The sequence below is a fragment of the Sceloporus occidentalis genome, unplaced genomic scaffold, assembly GCF_023333645.1.
Source record: "Sceloporus occidentalis isolate IW3139 unplaced genomic scaffold, rSceOcc1.0.p SCAF_2, whole genome shotgun sequence".
Lineage (NCBI taxonomy): Eukaryota > Metazoa > Chordata > Lepidosauria > Squamata > Phrynosomatidae > Sceloporus > Sceloporus occidentalis.
In genome coordinates, this window is record NW_028316982.1 from 89,659,570 (window position 1) to 89,671,963 (window position 12,394).

The following is a 12,394-nucleotide window of genomic DNA, read 5'->3' on the forward strand; positions in this document are numbered from 1 at the left end:
TTTTAAAAAAGGTTTCCAACCCCTGATGTTAATGAAAGAAAGGCATGTGGTCTTCCTTTCCAGCCTCATAGCCAAGGGTGCAGAATTGATCCCTGCAGCCTTTCACATAAGGTTCCTGTGGTATGTGCTACAGAAGGTACAGGACGATTGTTTTCAACATTCAACACTGGGCAACGTAGAATATTGAATGCCACTTCCTTGGATGCCTCAGGAATGCTGCATGTGTCCCCATGACATTCACACTCCCATAAATTTAAAACAAACAAACAAACTGCTGAATATGCCCTTCAGGGGGTTGTGGAGGCAATATCATCAGCTCCCCTTCGTGAGCCTAAATCACATGGGGGGGAGGATGTTAGCAAAATTGCTTCCCACAGCCTGTGAACGATACAGGATGACTGTTTCAGTTAGGTTGGAAAGAGGGTGCAGGAGGAGATGCACTCAGCCCCAGATCAAGGCAGGGAACATCAGGAAGTTTGTGGGACATCTGGGGCTCCCTATAGGTCCTTATTCAAACTTTATTCAAACTAAACCATTTTAAAAGCCCCTCCACCTGAAAAAGACTCTGGCCAAAGGTCCCATTCACACTATGAAAATAACCCGGTGTAAAACCAGGTAATTTTCACAACATCCACACTGGCCCCGAATGCACCTGCCATGGTTTGTGGAGTGTGTGAAAAACCCACTTAATCCAGTGCATTTTGCACAGGGTACTTAACTGTATCTTTTTTTTTAAGGGCCAGAGCAATCCAGATCTTCAGTAGTGTGAATGTGCTACTGAATTGATCTTGATTATTGGGATCATTCCTTGCCATGAAGCGCTGCCATGCTGATGTGCAGTGTGAATGCCAAACCAGGTTAAAATGCCTTAGAGAGATTTGATCATAATAAACATAGTGGGTACATCGATTCGGTATTGCATCGCCACAGAGATCTGCATCTTCTTGGTAGAAAAAACCTAAGAGTGAATGCCCGCAAAGTCAAATGAATTCTCGGTCTCTCCGTCACCACAGATGTACTTGTCCAGTTAGCCTGCTGGGATTGATGAGTACATGAATATGCATTGAAGTGCTTGCTTATAGAACTGTAACAAAGCTTTGAAGTGGCATACTGCCTACTAAAGTGCTTTTTCAGATAGAGGGGCTTCTCATATGATTTAAGTTACATAAAGTAACTTAGCCCAAGAGCTTTGTGGAAGTTGCCTGTTCCTGCTTCACACAAAGCAAAAATGGCAGTGACTGGCTATTTGTCATGGAAAACACATCCTTCCTTCTCCCCCTTCTCTGCCAAACATCTTGTTGGATATATTTTCAGCTGTATCTAAATAGTGAAGTTCAGTGGTAAAATCAGTTGTCTTCATATATCAACCTTTTTTTGCCAAAACAAATAAAATTCAAATTTTGTCCATGATGCTAGATATGAGACCATAAAACAATTTAACAACTAGACTAATGATCCAAGTTTGCTGCCTTCCCTAACCAATGGTAGTATGATTATAGTATATGAGTTGGGGAGGGTTGACTTACTGCTATGTACATAAGTGTTCAAAATTCTGTACTGGATTGTAGACATGATCATAATGATTAATTATCTTGGCATTTTCCAGATATTTTTTCCAGTACAAACAAATTACTATGAAAATGACTGAAGCAAGTTAGCACGAAGATATTTTGTAGTGTGAAAACAACAGAAAGACAGTTCAAGTCTTTTAAGCTATAGCATTCACATGAGAGACATTCTTCTTTAACTTTGAGGCTGTATTGCATTTAATTATTTTACCTTACAGCCAGATCAGAGAAGTTGTTCTCTTTATAGCAAAAGGCTTTGAGACTGGTTAAACCAATCTATACCAGAATGCCCTTGGCATAAATACATTGCAGCAGGCTTTAATTATGCTAAAGTTGCTCATGGACCTCAGAATAGAGAACCTGTTGCCCCAGTACAATTAATTAGTTGTGTGTCCCAAGGTTCAGATTACAAACTTCAGAGTATTTGAGCCATTGGCAACCACAGCTGACTCACTCCTAAAGCTCCATAGAACAACTGAAGGCCTGTTTGAAACCTCAAATGAACTGACAAGGTTTTGCTGGATTTAAAGAATCATTTGGCAGGAGTCAAAGCAAGAAATGGAAGGCAAGCAGGAAACACAAGTCTGGAGATGTTATTGGAAGTACATGGACCCAAAGTGTATCTATGCTAAGCAGCTATAGCAGTCAGATACCACTTTAACTGCCATTGTTCCATCCTGCAGGATGCTGGATTTGTAGTTTGATGAGATACTTAGAATTCTTTGCTGGACAGCTCTAGTTCACTGGTTGTCAAACTTTGGTCATCCACATCCTTTGGATTTCAATTCTCAGAAGCCCCTGCCACCTTGGTCAATGCCCAAGTCTAAAACATCTGGAAGATCAACAATTGAGGGCCACTGGTTTCATTCACTATCTAGGACTTTAGCACTAGGACTCTTTGGCAGAAAAAATTCAAGTATCTCAACATATTGCAAATCCTAAGACATCATAAGATACAACTATGACATTCAAAGGGACATGTTATAAAAGTGGGGAGTAACTGTGAACTAAGCATGGAGTAATTCCAGAAGAAATTCTGCACATGCTTTATTGACTACAATGAAGTCTTTGACTGCATAGAACATGAAAAGATTTCACCAAGATGAATGGGAGTGCCACAGCATCTGATTGTCCTGATCATAACCTGTACTCGGGACAAGAGGCTGTCATCAGAACAGAATAAGGAGAAACAGAATGGTTCCCAATCAGCAAAGGGATCAGGAAAGGCTGCATCCTAACACTCTATCTACTCAACCTGTATACAGAAAATATCATAAGCAGAACACGCTTAGTCTCAGAGGCAGAAGATGTGAAGATAGGAGGAAAGAACATCAACAACCTAAGATACGCAGATGACACAATACTATTAGCGGTAACAAACAAAGAGCTGGAGCAATTATTCAAGAAGACCAAGGACGAAAATGTCAAGGTCAGATTAACGCTGAACATTTAAAAAAAAAAAAAACCAAAAAATACAAGAACTCAGCCTAGACAACAAGTAATTGAAATAGTCACAGAGTTTGCATACCTTGGTTCAAATATTGATCAAAACAGAGATGGCAGTCAAAAAATCAGGAGGCTGAGATTAGGAAGGGCAACTAGGACAAGATCCTAAGTGTAAATACATAACTCTGAACCCTAAAGTGAGGTTAGTTCAAGCCATTGTAGTCCCCATCATCATGTACAGATGTGAGCGCTGGACAGTGAATAAAAGCCAATAGGAAGAAAATCAACTCACTTCAAATGTGATGCTGGAGAAGAATGCTGAGGATATCATGGATGACAAATCAAAATGTTTTATAACAGATCAAGCCTGAACGCTCGCTGGAAGCCAAGATGACTAAACTTTGGGCATATTGTGAGGAAAAATGAATCATTAGAAAAGACAATTATGCTAGGAAAGGTGAAAGGCAGTAGAAAAAGAAGAAGACCAGTTCCAGATGTTTAGATTCAATCAAGAAAGAAACAGTCCTGGGCCCGAAGACCATGAGCAGAGAGGTTGCGGACAGGGGAATATGGATATGTCTCATCCACAGGGTTGCCATGAATTGAAGAATATTCAAGGACAGCTAACAACAATAATAACAATTGTGTAGGGCAGATACAATCACAGCCCACCTCACTGCCAGTTGATTAACCAACTGCTAGAAGATCAACAGTTAGAACGTCAACTGCATTGTTCTTATGCTCACGGTAGTGACTGGGCTTCTACCATCACCTTTTGTGATGACCACATGATTTCAAGATATTTACTTTTAGCAGAACCACAACATCTCTAAGAATGTTGTTCACATGGTACGTTTCCTTTATTCTAGCTTTAAGCAGATTTACACATTGGCCATGTAAAAGTGACCCCAAGATTATGAACCTTCAGCTATTAAAGCTGCCAACCGGATTGCTCTGCAAAAAGCTTCTATGTGCACAAAAGTGAATGGTCATTCTTTTTTCTTTCTTTCTTTTTTTATTATGAAGGAAGAGCTGGAATTTTAACACTTGGTTTCTAAAGCAGGCCAGGTGCAGAGAAGAACTAATTCCCAGTGTTGGATGCATAATGGCTCTTCTGTTTACAATGACTCAATGTTTAATCGTAGTAATGACTATGTGAACAACACCGATCACATTGGAAATCAATATTATAAACTTGGAATCTTTATGTTTACTTTATGGCTAATCCAGTCATTACTGCCGACATCGAAAGCAAACACTGCAGCTGTACCATGTTTAATTCATCAAGATGTTCTCTCAAGACTGACTGCCTCTCTGTTATCACCACATAATTTTCTGCAGAGCATCTGCCAAACTTTAGACTATAGCTTCCAGTTTTGCAAAGAACCATTAAAAGCCCCTCTTTAACTTGGCAAAGGGAAACCACTTCCACAATTCCTTTGTAATAAAAACAAATATGAAACAAAATGTTCTCAGTTGCTACCGAAAGAGTTTTAACAACCAAAGTGGTTCATTTACAGTCTAGATAAGTTGCAGGCACATAGGCCAGGACCCAAAGATCCATCTGGAGATCTGCTGTGTATGCATAACATGAAGCTTCTCAGCCTTTTGTCAACCAAATGTAGCCCCAAAATCTACGAAGAAATACTGAGAAAATACTGGGAAGTTGTCTGAAGAGCTGCAGTTGAAAAGAAACACTTGATGGGGTCATTGCAATACTTTGGATTGCTCCCCATGGTTTAACTGTTCTAACTGCAAGAGGAGCCAATTATCTATAGAGTCCAACTTCATTATGGACTGCTATCCTGCATGTCTCAACTGTTCTGTAATTTCAAGAATGTAACACTGCAACCACTAATTTCCCCATTTAAGAGTAACTTGATGGCTTGTTTTTAAATAGCACCCAAAAAGTGAATGGTGGCCAACATGTGACTCATTGGCCCCCTGAAATCCCATGGTTGTTTTGCATAGCCACCAAAGACCCCTCCAAAAATGGCACAGCAGTGGGTTTTTTTTTGGGGGGGGGGATGACGTTGGCACCTGGACCCATCAGTGTTGCCTGCCATTACCAAAGCTACACAAATACACATTTCTCATTACAATCTTAAATGTCTCTTTTCAGAAATATATCCCACTCCCTTCAATCAAACAGTGATAGGAACTGTGCAGCCCTCCAGATATTGTTGAATCATAATATCCAGCAAGTCTAATAAGCATAACCAAATGGGAAGGAGTTTGAGGCCTCACCCTCTCCCTTAAACCTGTATAACAGCATAGAGCAACTGTAGTAAGGCCACGAGTCAATTTTCTGCCCAAAGACTCTCAGGGGACAACATGACCTGTCCAAAATGACAAAAAAAAAAAAAAAAAAAAAAAAAAACAGGGATTCTTTGAGAATTCACTTCTGGTTTTGCAAAACATATATTGTTTTATGTTAACCAGCTTAAGCACCCCCTGCAATCTAATTAAAAGATGAAATGCCTCTCCTGGCAGGTCAAGCTTAGCAAGCTGGGCAGTCTGAGAACTGCACAAATAGCCTTGGCAAGCACAGGTAACCTCAGAGCTGCACTTTGCTCATTCTTGCTGTATAGGATTGTGGCCTTAACGTCTGAAATTAATATACAGTTGAAATTGATCATATGGAGTTCTTCAAGGAATTATTTGCTATAAGAACCAATTCATGTTACTCTTTACAAAGCAAGATATAATGTTATGCTCTATGCTGTTGTATATGTCGAAGGTATGCATAGTAATAGCTTGGTGTCTCTCATAGCACTTGGGACCATGAAGATCATTTTCAGAAGCCTGAGAGCTCCAGCAGAAGAACTAGGTTTGGTGCATTTTTGCCACTATCTGTAAGCATGGCATCAGGGTAAAGGAAGCCATTAGCTGGCTCTTCTGCCCTATTGCTTCCACAGGGTATTCCAGCCCTTTTTAGTTCTGCTTTGAGAAGCAATGTATACAGATGTCTCCCCGACAGGGAAGAGCTGAACATTCACCAGCTTTTCAAAAGAATGGAGCTGAATATTTTCTGCTTGCTGATGAAACAAGCAACAGAGAGCCCTTTTGCTCTCTTGGGTGTGATCTCATACCTCACTTCCCAACATTAAAAGATTCAATGTGCCCAGCCTCAGATATAAATCATTTTGAACACTAGCCAGGTCTCCTCTTATTCTGATTTGCAAATCCATTTGAAGTCACAAATACTTCCCGGTATACAACAGAACTATGGTTGATATTAGTTCATATTAGTCATGATTTCCCATGCTAAATATCCAGTTCTTTCCAAAACCAGTCTCCAAAAATCAAAATAAAGGAGTACAAGTGAAGGGTAACACAAGTGATCCTGTGCTAAAATGCCAAAATGGGCTTGGTTATATTTAAAACTTTAGCACTGTAAACAAAGTAATGACAAAATAGCTTTTTGTACAACTAATCATGGTTCTAAATGCTGGATTAAATGAAGATATTATTAGATCATTTCTAATGTGTGAATTGTTCTCTGCATCAAACAATGCAGTGGCACTGCAGAAGGCTTTCTGTGCTAAAAGGGCAGCAGGTGTTCAGATGCAATTATTCTCTGTAGTTACATAGAGAGTGCTCTAGTTATTCAGACTAAAGAGAAAAAAGAGGTAGTATATGAAAGCATAGAGCTTGAAAATTACCTTTTTTCTTTCTTTCTTTCTTTCTTTCTTTCTTTTTCTTTCTTTTTGGACAATGGCTTGCTGGCTGGGAGGATTATGGGAAAAGTAATTTTTCCAAGCTGTGGGTTAAATAAGGGGCCAACTTCCAATCTGAGGGCCCCTGATCAAGTTTCCTTTTTGTTTATCATTTATTGTTTGTATGTACAGAGCTATGTAAATCTACAGTGCTATATAACAACAACAACAACAACAACAACAACAACAACAACAACAACAATCTCTTCTGCTGATGGGCATCAAATAGAATTACCGGGTGGCAGCCAGCAGCACCTAAACAGCACCAGGTAACTTGATTTAATCAGCTTTTAAATATCTCACAGTGGCTCAGAATGACATTATGGCATGCCCACTGGAGAAAATTCATATGATAGCTACACCAGAAGCATAGGGCTGCACTGAATGCTGAGGCAAAACCAGAGTTTTTGAAAGGGGGCAGGCACCCGAGGTGGGCTCAAGGACTGCAAGTGTCGGTGCCAGATCTAGTATTCATCAACTCTCTAGCTGCTCTCTTTATTACCCATTCAGCAATACAAATCACTTAATCTACTCTTTGACATCTTTAGTTTTCACAGGATGTAGAACTAACAACTAATATGTTTTTGTTATTCTTCAGTAACTTTTAAAAACAGCCCCAAGCTTATAAGAGAGGTGCTTTAAAAAAACAATATTCATTGCAGGATATTACCAGAATTTAATGCATTTATCACATGATATATATGAGTCCTTCTGCTGCTTGCTTATAAGAAAAGAGCTATATCAATTATTCAAATCGTTTTGTTTCTGGGTCACTTCATACTACAATGAGGTGGTTTATAGGCTGTTGTGGATATCATGAATAAAGAGATGTTCCTCAAAACCTTATGTGGAGTAAAAATATGTGGATGCTGTGTTTAGGAAGACATGAGTGAGGAATGTTTCTATATTCTGGTCTCAACTCAGAGCTCAGAAAAGTTACTTTCTGGGACTACAACTTCACAAAGGCAGACAACAAAGTACAGTACTGTATAAACCTACAACACTTTATAAATGAAATTTAATAATAATAAAAATAATAATAAACAAGGGAAGGAAAGAGCATTCTTGTTGGAAGGTGTAACTAATATGTGGATGCTGTGCTGACATTATTCACAAAGTCATTACAGAAAAAGGGTAATGCTTCCTAAGTAGGTGGGTGCTTTCAAAGAAATGTGTTTCTAAGCTTTAATTAGTTTGCTACTAGTTCTCACATGTAAAGCCCTAAAATGCTTGGGAGCAGAATATCTGAGAGACCTCATCCTTGTATATGAACCTGCCAATAGCTTACAGTCTGCAACTGAGGGGCTATACAAACAGCCCTTAAGGGGCGGCATGCAGCCACCCCTTTACTGGCAGGATCGGGGCCATGGCCACCGCACACCACGACCCTGATCCAGCCTCCAGAGGGCAGAAAAAGGAGCTGCAAAATGCAGCTCCTTTTTGCGCCCTCTAAAAGGTGCCACAACTGTGGCAGCATGGCTTTGTGATGGCCTTTTGGCACTGCATCATCTAGATGCAGCGCCAGGGTCATACCATAATGCCACGTACCATCTAGAATGGTGCACAGCATCATGGCGTGAGGGGGTGGAGTCATGGCATCAAGCATGCGGATGCCCTGCCATGACTCCACCCACAGGCTGGCACTTTGTACCTGTCTGTACCGGACCTGGGTCACTGACCCATGTCCCACCACCTGAAGAAGATAGAGCCTTCTTTTTAACAACATCCTGCTTGTGGGACTTCTTCCCAGAGAAGTTAGCTTGGTTTTCTTGTTACCAATCTTTAAATAACTAGTTGAAATTAGAAAATTATGTCAGGTCAATTATTAATGCTATTCTTTGATTTTAGAAGTGCTCTGTTGTGTGCAAAATTTTACCGTAAATTATTTAGAGTGCTTACCAAGGAAAATTCAGAGGAGTTTTTTTTAATGAATAAACACAGCCTGGGGTAAAAGAATAGCATCATAGGCCTTTAGCTCATCCTCCAGGTTTTGACATATTACCATGAGAATATGCCCCCCTTTCTTTGGATGAGCCTTCAATAATTATATTAGCTTCATCTAATCTTCTGTTTTCAAGGTCAACTGAAGCTTGTTTAGTATATTCCTTTGGGAAATTAAAGAAACTAGAAATATGAGCCATGGGGAATTTTTCTACTCTCTTGTACCTTGAAACTGCCTTTAAAAGCTAGTTTCCTTTAAAAGCTTGTAAACAGGACCATGCCATTTAGGGATTATTTCCTGATGTATTTTGGGAAACTACAATTTCCAGTGTTTTCTTTAGCTCTTGCTGCTTGCTTCTGGAACCTCACCCACCTCACCTCAATTATACTTGCTCTTTCTCTCTTTCTCTCTCTCATACCTGATCACCTCCTGATCTCTTGCATTACTCACATAGCTTATAACCATAAATCAAGAATCATACAGTGAATGTGATCACACTATGATATGATTGTGCCAATTACATTTGCCTCTGTGCTGACATCACACAATCACGCAGGACCAAAGTAAAGAGTAAGACTTATAGTTCCTGGTTTAATTATATCAGAGCTGCTAGCTGACTGAGAAACTATGGGGCCAATCAATTTCAACTGTGTGCTGACATTTAAAAAACAATGCAGGGTCAATTCAAAATGAAGGTGATGCTTCCTGAATAGACCAATGCTTTCAGAGGAATTGTTTGAAGGTTATTAAAGGGGATGGGGTTGTTTTCATAACTGAGAAAATATTCATTAAAAATTAGCAAGTACTTTCAAATGAAGCCCCCTAACGGATTACAGAGTGAAATGCGGACTTCCTCCCATACTGTTAATTGTGTATGGGAGGGGAAAGCTGGGTTTCCGTTTTGCTTTAGGGAAATTATTGCTGCTTCCCCCTCAGGTACCAAACCATAACAATCATCTCTTTCCCATAATCTTGACATAAGATCATGTTCTCTACTGCAACACTCCCTACCTTAATTTCTTTCCCATTATACATCTTGTCAAACTAGTGATCACTTAAAACACACATACTTGAGACAGCAACTAACAGTTCTGCTTCACTACAGCAGGGGTGGGCACTGTGCAGCCAATTGTTCACATGTGGCCTGCAGATCACCTCTTGTGGACTCCTGCCCCTATCCTCTAAAAAAACGTAGCTGAAAAATTAGAACTGCCATTCTTGGATGCCTTCAAAAGCAGTGATTTTCTTTTTAAACAAGGCTCAGAGAATCCCTGCCCCTTGAATTCCCCATAAGAGGGTTTACAAAACTAAAAGTTGACTTCTAGACACTTTTAAGTTTCATTTTGGATAGCTGAAGTTTACCAACTCCCACACTAGGGAAAATGATGTTGTGCTCACAGACACCTAGTTCTGGTCTAAGCACAAAGAAGGAAAGATGCAAAGCAGTATCAAGTGGAGCAGCTTTGGTGTACAACCTGTCCAATGGTTGCACTACTGGTCACACAAGCAATAGTGTACTCAGAAACCACAAGAACAAATGTGGTGCTTCTTGTATAATTTGAAAACCTGTTAATCTCTCTTATTGTAATTCACCAGTAATCCATAGGGATTAGATTATTCTATCATAGGAGTAAAGGAAAAGTGGCTAGAGACAGGAACAACAGGGAACTATACAGGGAACTATTCTGTTCTACAATACCAACATGCTACTGTGACCCTTAAGATCTTTTTGATGTGTAGTTCACAAGGACTAGGGATATAATTCTTCACTAGGTTTCTTCTCAGAGGTAACAATGAGCAATTTCAGCAATTTTGTTCCCACCGCAAGAAACTTGAAAATCATGAAGTTTTCAATGTCTATTTGCAATTTGGATTGTATTCTGCACAAAATTTGCAGGTATTTGTTTTGCACATAAAACAGCATTGCCTGCTCAGAAAACAGCATTTTCTGCAGAGAAAAATAATATTTCAAGGAAAAGAAATACTAATTTTTGTACAGAAAAGCAGTTTTCTGGGCAGAAAATGCTGTTTTCTAGGCAAATCAACCATGTGCAAATTTTGTGGAGAATAAATCCCCATTAGTCTTTTCTACACAGAAAACTACACAAGAGTATAAATGGACATAAATCTGACATTAGAAATTGCAATACCCAAAACCAGTTGCAGAACATTTCAACCTTCCAGGACATACAGTACAGGATTTAAAGACTGAACTTCTTGAACAAGGAAATTACAAAGGAAGACTAGAAAGAGAAACAGCTGGATTTTATTTACAAATTCCTGTCCATTAACAGAGGTATGAACAAAGACAATGGCTTCATGGTACACTACATATATTAATACTGGAGTCCTTGCTACTGTAATAAAAGGAATCTTCTCACCCAAGCAAATTTATTGCTTTCACAGACTAACACTAACTGGCCACTCTAAAAACGTGAAAGACCTGAATCTCTGTACACAGCCCTTTGAAAATTTAGGGCAATAGTCTTGAATTGTAACTTTCTGGATCCTATTATATTCCATCCCACACCCACAACTGTGTGTATATATATGCTTTCTAGCAGAGCATTTATGATCATTGTGTAATATAACAATAGCAAGTACATTTCTATACCATTTATCAGTGCACTTAAGCACTTCCTAAGCAATTTACAAAGTGTAAACTAATTGCCCCCAACAATCTGGCTACTCATTTTAGTGACCTCAGAAGGATGCAAGCCTGAGTCGAGCTTGAGCCCTTTTGCTGGCATTGAACTCGCAACCTTATGGTTTGTGAATGACTGGCTGCAGTACAGGCATTTAACCACTGCACCACCAAGGCTCTGCAGGCATCCACAGAAGTGGGTTTATATCCATAAAAGTTCATGCAAAAATAAAAACTAGTTGCCTAAGAGGGACGCCGCCGCGGACACAATGAAAAACAGCGTTTTGGAGGTAAAGGCCACAACTTTATTAACATAACAAAAGGCAGAGCAAAACATGAAATGTAGGGTTGGCTCCAATACATGAGGTCTGGATCTGTCATCAATCAGCCCAGTACTGAGTGGATGAACCAAAGTGCTTGGTCATGGCCAAGCTTCGGGATGGCAAGGGATAATTGGTTATCGCTCGCACTCCATAGATTACTCAAGCGATTGATCGCATATCCGCAAATGTGTATCATCGCATAACTATCCCTTGTCAATGGGGGACGCTGTGCTGGTGATGCCCCCGCAATGGCAACACCGCATCGCTCGCAGCACCCCCGTGTCCGAATGGACTCCCGATCCAGCGCTACGCAGCCCTGGAATCCATGCGCACCAGATCCAAGACCTATGCAACCGCCACACAAAGTTGTGACAACAACCCAGACCCATAGAGGGAGGGTGGGTGGGTGAGCAGAGCTGAAATGATGCCGGCTCAGGCGCCTCGTGGGCCTTTTGTAGGCCCTCTGTCCAATGGGAGGCCGGGAAAGAGTAGCAGGGCCTGCCTCCCGGCCTCCCCACCAATCCCGGGCAGCGCCAGCTGATGATGCCGCCCAATCAGCGGGCACTTCCGCCCGCGGGGCCCGCTGGGACCTGTAGTCCCAGCAGTACGAGCGGAAGTCCAGCCTCCCGCCCCTCAAAAGAGCCAATCACGGCTCAAGCGGCCCCGTGCTGAGGCTTCTGGGGCTGCTCAAGCCGGGAGAGGCTCGTGCCCACCGTGGGGCCTCCCCCAGCTGCAACCGGGCTGTCCCACCA

The 12,394-nt window shown here is 40.8% G+C and overlaps 1 protein-coding gene across 1 annotated transcript in view; it reads right to left on the reverse strand.

The window, feature by feature from the left end:
• DNTT (DNA nucleotidylexotransferase) overlaps positions 1 to 12,394 on the reverse strand; it is a 157,718-nt gene that overhangs the window by 18,718 nt on the left and 126,606 nt on the right. The window lies entirely within an intron of this gene.